This window comes from Mya arenaria, chromosome 5 (genome assembly GCF_026914265.1).
Source record: "Mya arenaria isolate MELC-2E11 chromosome 5, ASM2691426v1".
Lineage (NCBI taxonomy): Eukaryota > Metazoa > Mollusca > Bivalvia > Myida > Myidae > Mya > Mya arenaria.
This window is the reverse complement of record NC_069126.1, coordinates 37,591,279-37,607,124: the sequence shown is the minus strand read 5'-3', so window position 1 is coordinate 37,607,124 and position 15,846 is coordinate 37,591,279. Positions and strand designations below refer to the sequence as shown.

The 15,846-nt window shown below is 32.9% G+C and overlaps 1 protein-coding gene across 1 annotated transcript in view; it reads right to left on the bottom strand.

Annotated features, from left to right (window-relative positions):
• Window positions 1-15,846, bottom strand: part of LOC128234398 (nephrin-like) — a 106,743-nt gene that overhangs the window by 89,203 nt on the left and 1,694 nt on the right. Inside the window, 1 exon segment of the mRNA XM_052948612.1 lies at window positions 6,522-6,627. The gene's annotated coding sequence lies outside the window, so the exon portion shown is untranslated.

The window sequence follows — 15,846 nt, the reverse complement described above, 5'->3', positions numbered from 1 at the left end:
TTCTGATAATGGCCAATTACCAGTATCTAGTTGGTAATTATCAAATTAAAGAGGTATGTTTAAAACTCTCATAAGGTCGATCATATATCAACCTCCCTCTCATTTATAATGTGTAATTTTGGGATTTTTTTTACATGCATGTATTGTATTATAGGCAAAATGTGTGAACAAATAAATTGTAGCATAATTAACTTTAAAATTTCTTTTTAAGCCAAAAACATTATCAAAAGAACATACTTTAATGTTCTTATATGCCAAAATTAAATGCGACATTATATAGCGGTCTCCCAGGCAGTTGCATTTTTTCGACTTTGGTGCTGAAATTAAGGGTTTAATTAAAAAGTTTTTTTTACGCTTTTGTTAAACTTTTATTCAAGGGTTTGGCGACAGAATCCAGTTGTCTTTTTTTTGTGAATTGGTGCTGAAAGAATTAAATGTAATACATAGAAACTGGATACATCAAGCAATTAATATTCCCTTATTCTTGTCATTTATACATTTAAATTAATGAAGACTTCAAAGCTAACAAATGGTGGAAATTGTTTAATCCACTAAATTCTACTATTTGACTTAACCTTTAATCTTCCATGGTTGAAAGGCAATGTGAAGCAAGGTATTTTTCATTCCTTTTTACAAATGGATTTAGGTAATAACTTCAAAGTCTTATTTAGAGAAATAACGACAAAAACGAAAAAATTAAAGTCCATGGGCCATTAGCTTAATTCTCAAAAAATGTCAATTAATGGCAATGGAAATTGCTTAAAAAAACACTTGGCAACAAAATATTCATTACCAGGAATCTGTGATCAGAATGTAACTACTTCCTTTTTTCTTGTTTTATACAAACAAAATCAGTTTTTTTGGCAGGAGACACGGTGATTTATACCCAAATATCAAGGGCCTCTAGTCAGGGGGATGAGCTTTTTTCGCCATATATTATCATTATCGAAACAAATTTGACCAAATTTGGTTGCTGACTAACCCATGGTAATTGAATGAAAATGGGAATAAATGTGGAACTGATTAGTTTTAAGACGCATAAGAACATTCAGATAATTACAATATATCATTGAGATTCTGTGCACAAACTGACCACTATAAATTTCGGACCTGAATGCATTTATCCCGGCTTTTGCAACAATTAGGTGGCAAGACAAAAGAAGTTACCAAAACCCACTGAGGAATAATTGCAGAGGAACCGTAATTTAAAGAATTTGGCATGAAATGAAACCAGAGAGCCCAGGAAGTGTGCATGCTTTACTGGACAGAGATGAATGATTTGCTGCATTCTGATTGGTCAATAGACACAGGGAGAAGCAATTAACACTGCATTTAGTGGGTTATTAAGCCGTGGGGTCGAGAGGGGTCACCTGATCCCACACAAATGACTGAACCCAATTTCGTTGCAGACCTCTGATTCACAAACCCAAGAATCTGGTCAATATCCATGATTTTACCATAAACCATGCTCTTCCTAAAGAATTTTGTAAAAAAAAAAAAAAAATTAACCGGAGTTTCTGTTCTGACCAATTTGAGTCCAAAGTTGATCGAGCTCCATTTTCAATGCTAAAGGTATGCTTTTTCACAAAAGTTAAACATTTACAAATTTCTGTTTTTATTTTTGTTAATTTATTGATTCAAATCAAGATTGATCTAAATCTTTTCTCCATCATAATCAAAGCTCGGTTTTCGCATGGCATGATTCAAAGTTATAATTGCTCAACTCTTTTTAAAATAATTCTCCTATGTACCATGATGTATTATTGAAAGTAAGCATCATTTTTCAATATCATACATTCAAGTGTTTTCATAGCAAAAAATGTACTTGATTTGCAACTCAAAAGTAATACATTGTATTTTTTTTAAAGGGACTGTGTCACAGATTGGCACCAAAAAAAGTTTTTTCTGTAACAAATCTCAGGACAATTATCTAATAGAATGTGTTATGCTTTGATATCATAATTGTAAAAAAAAGTACCAAAATGTAAACCCGCATCGCCAAAATTGAAGTCAAGGGTCTTACTCACTGAGCTACAAAGGATTATTCAAATGGGGTGACATAATTAAGCTATACACCTACCTCGGTAATCATCACGTATACGATAACACCAACTAGCCAATCACGCATAAGGAATGAATTCTACCTGGTAGACATACCCAGTAATCTTTTTTAATGGAAAAATACGAAATAACTTGCTAAACTTAAATAAATTGTAAACTATGTGGTACTTCAAGTAGTAAGTTTCAATGCATTGTACACATCGATGCCAAGTTTATGTCAGTTTTCGACAATTTTCTTTTTTTTCGCTATTTTATCATACGTGAGACAGCCCCTTTAAGATTTCTAATCCTTAATTAAACATTTTGAGACATCGCAGCCTGGTGAAAATCCTTGATTTCATACTGTAATTTAAATAAAAACCATAAAATTCATCATGATTTCCATTATCTTTTAAGTACCCTTGTTCAGGCCCTCATGCTGATGCACGCTTTCTTACTGCAAAAGGCGAACTTGCCAATTCTCTGATAAAGTCTGATTTAAATGATAAGAAACTTATAATCATCAATGCATGCTCACCTGATTTAAATGATAAGAAACTTATAATCATCAAAGCACGCTCACCTGATTTAAATGGTAAGAAACTTATAATCATCAACGCACGCTCACCAGGAGCATAGCTTGGCTAGAAATGATGACTGTGTATGTCACGTTCTAGCAGGTTGAGGGGTCCAGAATTTTGTTTAAGCTCAATTGCCAGTAGTGTGTTTTGTAAAGGTTTATGTGTTTACAGCATCACCCTGCCAGTGTTATTTTTCACCATTTTGGGAACTGGACTTTCTGATTTGAAAAAATGTGTCATAATAATTGAATAAAATTTGGAATTCCAATATTGCCTATAAATGAAAAAACATATATAAATAAGATATGATACCAAATATATTTAATATTAAAAAATTGGACCAGTCCAATTTTTTAATAAAATTAATTAAATAAAAAAAATATAAAAAAATATAAAAAAATGATTGAAATTGGGAATGTTTTTTTCACTTTAGGTAGAAAAGAATATATGTAAGCAATGGGGCGAATAGGGTCGAACTTCAGCCCAAAATTTGTCAATGCTGCCTGTAGACCAATCCTAAGCCTTGCACATAGAATGCAATTTGCAGTATCACGGCTTCTGCTTACAAAATTGAATACAAGTTCTGCAAACCATCAGAGACTGCAGGAACACATTTAACATAATTAACCTTGTCAACTTGCAGGTGTCAAGCAAAAAATATTGTCCAGTTATAACAGAGTGCTTAATATTAAAGGTAATTAATTAATAGATGATGGAATCAAAATGCTGTTTGATTTCACATATCTCTCTTCACTTTTTCACAGAAAACCTCATCAGTTACTTGTCAAATTCCAGGCAATGAAACTCCGCAGTATCAGACATCATAACACCGCCATAGGATATCTTTCCTAATTACATCAACGTCAATATGTCACAGGGAAGAAATATCGACAGACAGCTTCATTCAATGTCGCTATCAAAGCATATAATTATTAGCCCTATATAGCGCGCTCCCTTAATGAAATACCTGGTTTAATATTGTGGATCCTCATCCATAAACATCGATGTCATAATCTCGGAAGATAAAATCACTTTACCCACTCCGGAAAAAAATGTGTTTCTAACGATATCCTTTTTTTTATTTTTTTCATGCAACTCTCTCCTTATAAGATTTCATTTTTTAACATCCAAGAAAACAACAAGCGTCTACAATCGTCAAGATCAAAAGCTTAGACATTCGTGTGAAATATGATAAGTTACAACTGAAAAAGTTATAAAAAATACACCAAATAAATAAACAAGCTGTTACTATCAAAGGTATTTTATATAGTCAAAGGCAGGATATAATTTCCGGCTATTCAATAAAATGGTAAGGTAATAACCTTATAAATGTTTCACCAAGTGGTGTAATATAATGTAAGAATGTGACCCCAATGCTGCTAACATCCTGGGCTCAGCCATTCCCTGATCCCCACCCCATGACTTCCTGTTGACACCCTACTCCCCCACTGTCAATTCCCCACCCCGACTTCCATTTCACACCATACCTGCCCACTTACAATCCCCCACCCCTTACTAATATTAATCCTTTTCTCACCCCACCTGCCCACTTACATTCCCCGACCCCATGATTTCTTGTTGACACCCTACCTCCCAAACTGTCCAACCACCACCCCCTGATTTCTTTTTATCACCCTTCCTGCCCCACTTCCCATCCCTGCCCATTGACTTCCTGTTGGAACCAGCAGAGTTTAACAGGAACCTTAAATTGACACATAGTCAAGCCAGCACAGCGTTTATGGTCACCTACTGGTCAAATACTAAAGTGATTAGCTGAGGACACAAAGCCTTGGTCATTTAAATTTTTATTAAAGCATATTAACTATAATTCTTTCTTACATAATTATGTGCTCTAAAAAATTACCACAAGCATCTTGCCTTCAAGTTCATTTTATTTAATTTTAGTTAACAACTCATGGTCTGGTGCACAACTATGTGTCGCCAGTGATTTATTATCAAATTTTATTATGTAATGGTAAATTGAATATAGGACAAAACATCCCTAAGACAAAACATCCCATGTCATAACCTCCCATGTCAACTTTGTCAACGTGGACAGTACCTCCCACAAAATGACATGGGAGGTTTTGTCCATGGGATGTGTTGTCTGGCTCCCCTTAAAGATACTTCAATCACTTTCATCCTGTAAATCAAAACTTCCCTGGATTGAATCATTTATTGTGCGCATGACCTGCATCAAGAAATTGCACAAACGGTCAACTATAGTATAATTTTCAAAAGCTATCTAAAAATGTTGCATAAATTATGCTCTATTAAAAAAATAAGGATTTAAAATATAAAAGTTTTTACTACAAACATTGAATTTAAAATACCTTTAATTCCAAAGTTTCTATATATAATCCAGATTTCAAGACCAAAAGCAAGAAAAACATGGAGAAATATTGAAAATATCTTGATTGACATTAATGTCACTCAGAATATGACAAATGGTTTGTTATAATAAATCAATGAAAATAAAACATATCAATACAATTTTTAAGAATTCTTCAACAAGAATAAAACTGTTGACTTTCTTTTTATGATGTTTTCACTTTTATTCATTATATTGACTAATTTGAGGCTATGTCAATAATGCTGACAAACGCAAATATTTCAAGTCGCAAAGAAATTAAAACAGTCCTGGCGGTGTCCATTATTGCTAATGTTTACCCACTATTTATCATCGCTGGTAACTGTGACGGCAATTGCGACCCCGATGAAAAGACTCATCATGACGCATTCAGATTCCCGCTAATTGAACCAGCTAAATATTTCAAATGTAATTCTTGATTTAACGGTTAGTCAATATTAAGCATACAAAACAAAAGTAGCAAACAAATTCCACTCACTGTAACTGTAACGAAGTCATTTCCTCGTTTTTAAAAATCGTCAATAAAGCCAGTAAGTAATGCTGAAATTAATTTCCTTCCCTTTGAAGTACACTGACCAAGACGATATTTATATTAAGATTTTTCTCAAGTCTAACAAAATTTGCAGCTTCGCTGGTTCTTTTTAAAAACTGTTCCCGTCCAATTTGAAACTTAAGTGAATTTTATTACAATCAGTTGAAATTGATTTTTGAACTGAAATGACAACTTTTCAACCAAATCATCACATGACAAAAAATTTGTATGTTGAATATTCGTTTGTTAAAATCTTTTTTCATCATCAGCGCTTAATTTATAGCTGACCGCACGACTTAAAGCATAATATTCTTTTCATGATTCATTGTATACCATATTTTGAAAGCGTGTGAATTTTAATCGCATTCTACTAACATTGCACAAAAAAGATTAAATTAAAATGCTTATCACATAATTAAATCAGTGTTCCATCATGTAAAACATAAATTACCTGTATTGCGGAGACAAACATCGCGTTAATTACATTTTATACTCCATTGTGAAACTGTGTAGCCGAATGTTTCGTAACAATGCATAACATCTTAACATCCAACAACATTGTCAAATTTGAAACAAACTCCATTAACAAACAAACGTCAAATAAAAACTAGCAACGGAATTTTTAATATACAGTCTAAAATAGATAAATTTACATAAATATCTCATAGTTTTATCAACACATCTTGCAATACACTATGAAAAAGTTAATCACAGGGTTGACTTTGATGGAACGATATTTTAGACACTCTAATGATAAAATGCATGATAAAGGGCCTGCATTATCACTCGAAGTTTACCTTAAGAAGATCACCAACTCAAATTGTCATCTTCATAGGGCCAGATTATCACTTTGATTTCTTATCTCCACTTTATCAGCAAGCAAAGCCTGCCCATATTGACCTATGACCCGAGACCCCATCTCAAAAACCAACTATCATGACACTGACAACGGGAGGTCCTTGGGGAAAGAAGCTACCTGTATAAATACTCCAATTACCTTTTAAGGGGGGGTATCGGAGTCGAAGAGTTCTATCAATCAGAATTAACGCTGGATTGTTCCGCAACGAATCAAATGTCACTCACAGCAGAGCTTCACAATATGTCTGAAAATTAAATAGTTCATGATATCATGATAATCAAGCGATTTACAATGGACATTATTTCTGCACTTCATTAAAATTGTATCTGTAATTTACTGTCACAAAAAACGTAAAATGTTATCAAAAATCACAGAAATGCATGTCACAGTCTGGCTTATAATGTGAAAGGAAAATAATTTACCCATTAACCTGAGAAAAAAAAAGCATTCCTATATAAATAATCAAACAAACATATGAGGCTGATCACGAAACAAGCTATACATTCAACAACGAAAATGCATTGATTATTTCTTTATGGGCAATTTATGTTCAATTTGTCTAAACCATTTTCTGTAATAAATCAAATGATTTCTTGTTTTCATAAAAAAAATAACAATCAAATATAACCACAATAAAAAATGTTGAGTCATGTAATGCGTTGCATTTTCCTTTTATTAGCGGATTTTTTTGACGAAATTTAATTAAAATATCGTGTATATTGTAAGAATACTCAAAAAGACATTCAATACAACTTCGACTTTTAATATTCAGCATAATTTTTATTCAACGTCAAACATTTTGGAATTTATATTACTTTTGAAGGACTTTGTTATGAAATGTTCATCCTGTGTTTTATTGTACGAACATTTTGTTAAATGTCAAAGTGTTGGTGCCCATGCAAACTTGGCGTCAGCTTACTGATATTCATTCGCACCAAAAAGGACAAAAAAGTTATAAACATCGTTCTCAAAATCTACTTTCAACCAGTGTTTGCATTTGTGAATCAAATTACATTTCTACAGCATTTCTATGAATGTAATATAAAAAGGCAAATCTAAGGCCACAATTAAGAAACAGTATAATTCACGTTACCAAACGACTTAAAAATAATGCGACCCAAACATATTTTTAATCATCCCCGGTTGTTATATTTGTTGATTTTTTTAATTAGTTTTACCGAATTAAGGGGTTCACAGTCATGTGAAAAAAACAATGACCTAAGCAGAGGCAGATCCAGGATTTGACGTAAGAAGGGGCGTACCCTTTTGACCAAAATGTTGCGTTTTGGGTGCATTTTATCAATTGAAATAAAAAAGTAAATGTAAACTTAAATGAATTTATTTTTTGGGGGGAGGGTGGCATCGGACGCCTGCAACACCTCCACCCCCCCAAAAAAAAATCGTTTTAGTTTACTTTTTTATTTCAGTATAGACAAATTCGTCTGATCCCCCCTCCCCCCTTCAATCACTACCCCTAAACACTAAACAAACAATTTTTCTCTGGCCTCATATAAAAAGAGATGCAAAACTAAAGGATCCTCTTTTTAACTTGTATTGACAAACTTGTTCTGCAATTCAAAATCTTCAGTGGCCGTTATTAAAGAATTTTATGCCATAATGAAGAATTTTATTTGCAGATCTGAAAAACTTTACAGCGAATTATTGTGAAATGAAATTCCCCCCAACGTTAAATAAAACTATTTTAGTTTGCCATGTAACAGTGAAACCTTACAAAATAACTGCATCTCTGTAGCGTGTAATCAAATGATTTAGATTTTGTTCAAATGTATCAGGGAACGAAACCATACAAATTGCAGCATCTTATTGAACAATAAAACAAGGTTTTGATCTTTAACAGGTTGGTGATACCACAGGAGTGAACAGAAGAACTAACAAGAGTGAGATGAAAGAAATAGGCAAATCTTACACGATAGAGAGGTTGCGAACAAGATGTGTATGTGTAGTTGTATGTGTACTTTTCACATATTATCTTTGGATTGGAAATTATAAAAAAATAAAACTTGTGTTAGTGATCAACAATTTATTTTTGTTCAATCAGAAGGCAGTATTTTCCTAGTTTTCCAATACATTTATTTCAGTAAATCAGCAAAAAGCCTTAACTAATTTTAATCAGGTGAATCATAGATATAAACAGTGGCTGGCCCAATTAAAAAAAGTAGTTTACAAAATATTATGTAGACCACTAAAAACTTACACAAAAGTACATATGATTTTGAACCATACCATAATATGACAACATATCCCAAAAGTGCAAACAGCTCTCTCCTGCAAAAGAAAAATTGACAGCTCGGTTTTGAAATAAAAATAACAAATTGCAATAAAAAAAAAATCAAATTACCTTTTTTTTGTATAACTTAATCCAAATATTTAGTTTTGGATCAGAAAGCTGAACATAAAACTGTATGAATTTCCTCACCGCATTCATCACTAAAAAACAACAACTTCAATTCTCATAAAATGGCTGAATTCTCACTTTCATCCTAAATCTTTCATACCTTAAATCGTTAACAGATAAATATTATTTTAAATGTATCAGTATTAGTCAAAACTGAGAGTAAACCAGCTGAAACACTTTCATCATACAATCGGACTATTAAAATCCCTAAAATTTCAACTCAAGTCCTACAAAAGTTAATTTCGACACAGCTTCAACTATTGACTCCGAAAACTATGTATTTAACACTTGATGGTTGATTACAGTAATTACATTTTTTAAAGGCCATAAACTTGACTAAAACTACTGTGCTTCTCAATGCTGAGTGTACCTCTCTTTCAACACTACCACATTACGATGACATTGTTGATATAATTGTATCTACATTTAGTTTTATTTAGAACCCAATGGCTCGGAAAATAATAAAATACCAGCGATGACTTTGAAATCAAATGTATAATGTGACACGTATAAATAATATGAAAATAAAGAATGTTGATTTCTTGATTTTTAAATGAACTCTTATTTTATACTGACTTTATAAACTCCCGTCACAAAATCAGACAGCTTAAAGAACCTCTTTTCAATCTCTACAATAGGGTATGAATTATGGGGGCGTTTAGAATCTAAGGAGTGATTTTGTACTGAGAAGAGATCATTTATAGTGCTAAACCAGTATTCAGAAAGCTTCTTAATTTATTTTCTAACGATGTAACATTTTGGATGCAAATTAAAGCTGCACTCTAACAGATTTTTATTTTTTGTCAAAACATTCAATCTGTGAGAGTGCAGCTTTAACACGTGGTATGCACACATTGACCTACGTAGTACTGTGTTAATTATAAGAGGCCATGAGATGATTTTTGTTTTTACAGGGGTCACACAAATCATTAAAAATAAAATTCCCTGACTTTTTCCCTGACCAAACTAGTAGCCTTTGGGCCCAGTAACTTATGTCACCTGGCAACAGTTATAGCCTAGCTTATTTTCTTTCTGCAATTTTACCCAAAAAATCCATAGGAACCCTGTCGAATCCTCATTCCAGACAAATAATGGCCGATTCAACCTGTAAAGTACAGACTAATTAATGTTTTGTTCCAACCTGGAGGCAGCGGGCAGTATGACAGAACTTAAGACGGTAATTATTCTAAGCTTTCAGACTGTTGAAATGTCATCTGGAAAATAGACTTGCCATGATATTCGCCCACACATTTTATATGCCTCAGGAACATCCCCAACCCAAGGGAGTTTGACAATTCTCACTGCTCCAGGGTTGGGGGGGGGGGGGGGGGATCTGGATAACAAATTGTTACAATTTATTAAAATCCCTGCATTGAAACCCAAAGCAGAAATGGAAGTTCACTCAGGGAATGGAAAATGTGAGTTAAGACCAGAACCCTGTTGTCAAGTCAGCGCAGTAAGGTTTAGCGCACTCGCTTCTCACCCGTGAAAGCTACATGTGTTCGATACCCAGTCTGGGTGCATGTGAGTTTGGTTGGTGGCTCGATCCCCAGTTTCGCTTCACAATAAAAGACCACACTCTCAGCAACAAAGTGCCAAGGAGCTTAACATAAGTCAATATAACGTTCTTCACACTCATTAAAAATTAATAAATTCACACTAACTCTGTGATATAAAGGTAAAAGTTTCAGAACTTTCATGAGATGAGAAAGACTTAAAATTATCACCTGGAAATTCAATACAATCCAATTTCTAAAGTAGTTTAAAGGTTGGTTGTTGCATAATCACAGTATTCAAACACCAAATGACCACCTCCTAATGGTGAAATTACAGGTTTGAAGCATCCAATAAACTATCCAGTTCCCCCGTAAATGAGTTAATGAAGGGGTTACTTGTCCCCAATTTTTCACAACTGTAGCTTTACAGGGAAGCTTGAATAAAGCTTCAGGGAAGCTTGAATAAAGCTTCGAAAAATGATGCAGCATCCAATAAACTATTGGGTTCTGTAAATGACAGGGTAGCTCTGCCTCAATAGCCCAAGAAACTTTTAACGCCTTAAAAAGGATGCAAAATACAGTAGATAGTTGATTAACGCATTTATTCACATGCATCTACGATTTCCTGGTATTTCTGATGAAAATAAAATAGATAAATTCTGCAATCAGTAAAAGCTATTTCATTACCTATATTAGGGTTAAAATACACAAGAGCCTGTAATCATCTATTTTTATAGGGAAAGACGCTGCAATGAGACTTCGGGTGAAAGACATAAACCATGTTTTGTATGACACAACACAAACCCAATTAGAGATTTGTGGCTGGTCATGCAAACTTTGTTAGACTTGACACATTCTCCATCCTCCATTAGCAAAAATAGGGTAAAGTTAGGCTGTCACTTGAACACATCGACTAAATCAGCCATCGTTATAATCAGCCGACATAGCGTTGTCATTAACTGTGCTGTAACATTATTTTCTTGCCTTCTTTCTCCTAAGAAAATTGGAAATGAGATAAATATTGCTTTTAGCATCTGAATATGACATAACCAGATTCCATTATAATCTGCAGGAAGTCTAATCAACAGGAAGTCCACATGCTAAGGATTAGAATAGCAGTTATGCAAGGCAACAACCCTTTTTTTTTCTTTCTTTTATGTTATGTTAAGGCCAAAAAAAATATGGTTTGGTTAGGGTTACATCCTTTTCAAAAACAGGAATGTAGGTAGGCTAATTATTATAAATATTTTTTTTTTTTATTAGGCTTTATATATTAAGAACGTAAAAGTCATCATTGGGAATGGTGTCAAAGTTATCTTCTGTATAAATCTTTAAAGGTTTTAAACTACATATTAAAACTCACTTTAAAAAAAGAATAAAATATTTTTATCAACTGACTATAAAAACAGTAGGGTCTGCGCCTGTTTCGTAGGTGGGGTCAGGTAACCCGAACCAAATATATATATTCTTAAGCCTATTAAATACATATACGAAGCTCCAAATGGGCTACATACATTACATGTTATGCAATCAGATATTTGATCTCAGATTTATTCCAATACATTTATTCTGTTAATACATAATACTTATAATTAACCATGTTTTGAACTAAACACTTGGATACACCAATATTATATGTAATGTGAACATGCATGCTTTATCTTTACCTTTAAAATGTTTAAAATTATTCCATATAAGATCCATACTTAACTACATGTTAGGTGGTATTACCTTATGTTTCGTAGTTTGTTTTGTTTAAATGTATTTTTATGTCACAAGAAACTGTATAGTTCACGTGAACAAAACACTGTTCTGTTCTGTTTTGTTTTTTTCTTTCAGAGATATATGTCCATCAATTCTTTCCTCAAAATAGATTAGAGAAACACTATCTTACGTCTTATCAATGAACATGTCAAAATATTTTAGATCAATAATTTAAGTTAAAATAATGGTTAAATTTAAGGCACTTATGGAAATAAAAGTGTTAATTGCAAATTCAAACTAAGCACTGTGTCTAACTAATGACCAATCAAAGAATTTGTTTTCAAAATATTTTTTTTACTTCTTCGCTATACCAATTCAAAAAGGGATCATAGGATAGGATGGTTGATAAATGCAGTGGTCGAAATTAGCACAAGCCCGCAAGCCCTGCACTGGTAAAATAACTTCCGGGCTTGCTCAAATTCTGAGTTTTATATAGCAGGGCTTGCTAAAAAATTTGATGCCAAGCAATAGTACAGGAATTCGGTTTGTGCATCCAGAAGTCTAATTTCGATGACTGTAAATCATGGGTCTAATTCTTATGTCATATATATGGGTTCTGAAAACAAATATATATTGTAATATTTGTAATAATACAGGGTCAGTTATATTCATAAAACATCTTATGTTATTAATGCCTAACTTAAATCAACTTCCAAAACTTTTCTTAGTGAAAATTAAAGATTTTAATAAATACATCTTTGAATTTTGTATTATGAAAAAAAAAATTGAGATTATTAAATATTTACGGTATATCAAATGACCAGTGAGCTGAAACATAACTTAGGAAAATGACTTAAGCTATGAAATGACTGAAGGTGTTTTATGAAATTACCAGCCCAGCCCTATAAAAAGGAGAGATCATATTCACCAAAATGAATAACAAAACTTGAGTAAGATCATAACCAGTATTAAATACCAATAAAGTTGTCAACGCTCATGATACGATTTAAAGTCTCGAATTAAGTGATCAGGTATGAAGCTTAGCCAGAGGATTTGCAGCCAACAGCCCTCAATATGAAATATGATTTCTTTAAATCCCTCTGTTTCTTAGGCTCAACAAAACCCGGAGAAAAATTTGGGCTCAATATCAACGCTGGGGTCTTCAAATAAAAATGGCAAAAAAATCACGTTATTATTTATTTCCATGAGCCGCTTATCAAGCCTCACAATCGCTAGTTATCAATTTATCTAAAATGGTGTAAATCAAGTTTGCTCTCATATCAAGATATTATCAAAGCTTTCCTATAAAAGTGTACTTTGATTTAATGCAGTTTAAGGAGTTTAAAATTAAATATACTTCGCCATACATGGAAATCAACATTCCCCAGAGCCCTACCCTATCATTTAGTCACCAGGCTCCCAGTGGAGATGGCCAAGGGGGAAGTTTGTGACTGGACCTATTCAGTAAGTAATTACCATGTAGTCAAACCACATCATCAAATCTACAAAGAAATAAATCTACTGATTATGTATAAACAATTACATGCTGACAAAGTTGACCCCCATTTAGAGAGACTTTTTCCTGGTGTTTCCACAATATTATGTAACTTCTTAACACTATTTGAACAAAGCTATTTCTTCAGCTACAAAGAGACCATGTTGAATCGTTTACTTCACTCTCCTTATAATGATTTTAGTTAAAATAAGTCTTCAAAATGTCCTTTAAAAAATAAAATAAATACATGCCATTAAAGGCATTTAAGTACACTAAATAAAACATGAGCACTGATTGGCCAATGCTAAATGCTCATTCTTTTTGTTCTTCAATCAAGCATGGGCATAACTCTTATTAAAGAGTGAGTTGTGCGCCTTGGTTTCTGGCAACATGCGTTTAAAGTTTCATATGAATATCTTGAACTTGGAGTTATGGCCAAGTTTTCAAGCTTTTGCACAACAAAAAAGTCAACAACAGCACCCAGACATTCACAATTGCCAGACTTAATTCTTTGAACAACAGTTTTGCTATTGTTATAATTGTCTTTTGTATTTCTCAGTCAATTAAGGGACACAACTCAAGCATTTCAGTCAGAGTGATGGTTCTTGCAACAAATAACCATCATGTCAGGTAAAACATGTTACCAGGTTAAAAACAAATGTTGTCAGGATTATGATCAACTGTACAGTTTCTTTCAAGGTATCAGCAATTTACATGATGCGAAAGGGAGCTAACTCTTCCTATTCACTAGTAGGTTGTTTGTCAGAGGAAGTCAATGCAAAACCATTGGATTATACAACCATGTGCTGTTATTTATTCATGAAATATAATCCCATTACTGGTCAATTAAATGGCTGAATAACATGAACCAGCATGAGAACCTCAGTTAATTGCAAGACAATGATGAATACAACTTCAAAACCTATTACATTTTGCCTCGGCAAAAAAACAGACAAGTTTCGATTCTAAATTAATATACCTGCATATGTGGTTTGCACATTTTCAAAAACAAGGGATACAACATGTGTTTAAATTCATTCTGAAACTGTTTTCTCCACCTGCAGTCTGTCTAATAAACAAGATGCCCACACTTAAAATTCTTTTACTGTCTATTTAATCTGGTAATTAACGAGACTGTAATTAGAACATGTAAGTGCGGGGTACTGTGAGGTGATTTCCGATCAAGACGAATCTCATTCATTAATCATTCATTAATTAATGCCCTAACAGATCTATGTATCCTAACAGTGTATAATATACATGCCAAATAAAGTTCAGTGATTGAGTTTAATCTATCAGGAGCCGTAATTAGAATGCATCATAGTGAAAAATGTCAACTTAGTGAATAAAACAAACTTCTAAATTGAATTTCATAAAAACATACGCTGTTTTCACCTTATCAGCCAAAAAAATGAAAACAATCAAGAAAAAGATCTAAGCAATAAAGGCATTTGAATCAATTTCATATAAAATGGAAGGCACTTAAAATATACAATTTTAAAGTTTTGAAAAAGGAAGTTTAAAGATTTCAGTAAGATGGCTTATGCATGCATGAATACAGCCCCAGTAAGGTCTGAGTGAGTCCGTCTATTCATTATGTGATGCACATCAATAATATGTTAATGATTTGAAATCCTATCAAATCAAAGAAAAAAAAACACAACTGTGTTCACACTTTTTTTCAGGCAGCAACATTGACAGAATTTCTGTGATGTGTCAACTTTTGGTAGCGTTAAAGGTCATGTTGACCTTGACCTTAGGGCTACTTTCCCAAAAAAATCAATAGAGGTCATTGACTGACCATGATAAACCATTGTACTACCAAGTTTAAAGACTCTACAAGAAGTCGACTCTACAAGAAGTCATAAAAAAAGTTGTTGAGCAGAACCAAAAGTGAGATGTCGTTGTCAATGACGACGTAGCAGGTGACACAAAAAAAGAAGCATGGCAAATGGATGACGTTATATTCATTCCATAACACATAATTAAATGCACACAATAAAGGCTGATGCAAAAATGCATTATCATCTTTGACTCATTTAACTATAATGATAAAAACAAAGACAAAAAACAATTGATTTAGCTACTGATAAAAATGTTAACCTTTATAAATGTTTTTTATTAATTAATAGCTACATGGCCACAAGTTGACCCCAGTTAAAAAAAGCTCCAAAACAGCGCTAATATCTTTTTATCTGTAACTAAATATCATATGTTTGATCATGAAAGTCAAATGAGTTAAACAAAAAATATCAATGCACAAAATAAAATGTAATAAAATATATAAATGCACAAAATAAAAAATAAAAATTTGTATTTATAAATGCACAAAATAAAAAATAATATATAATA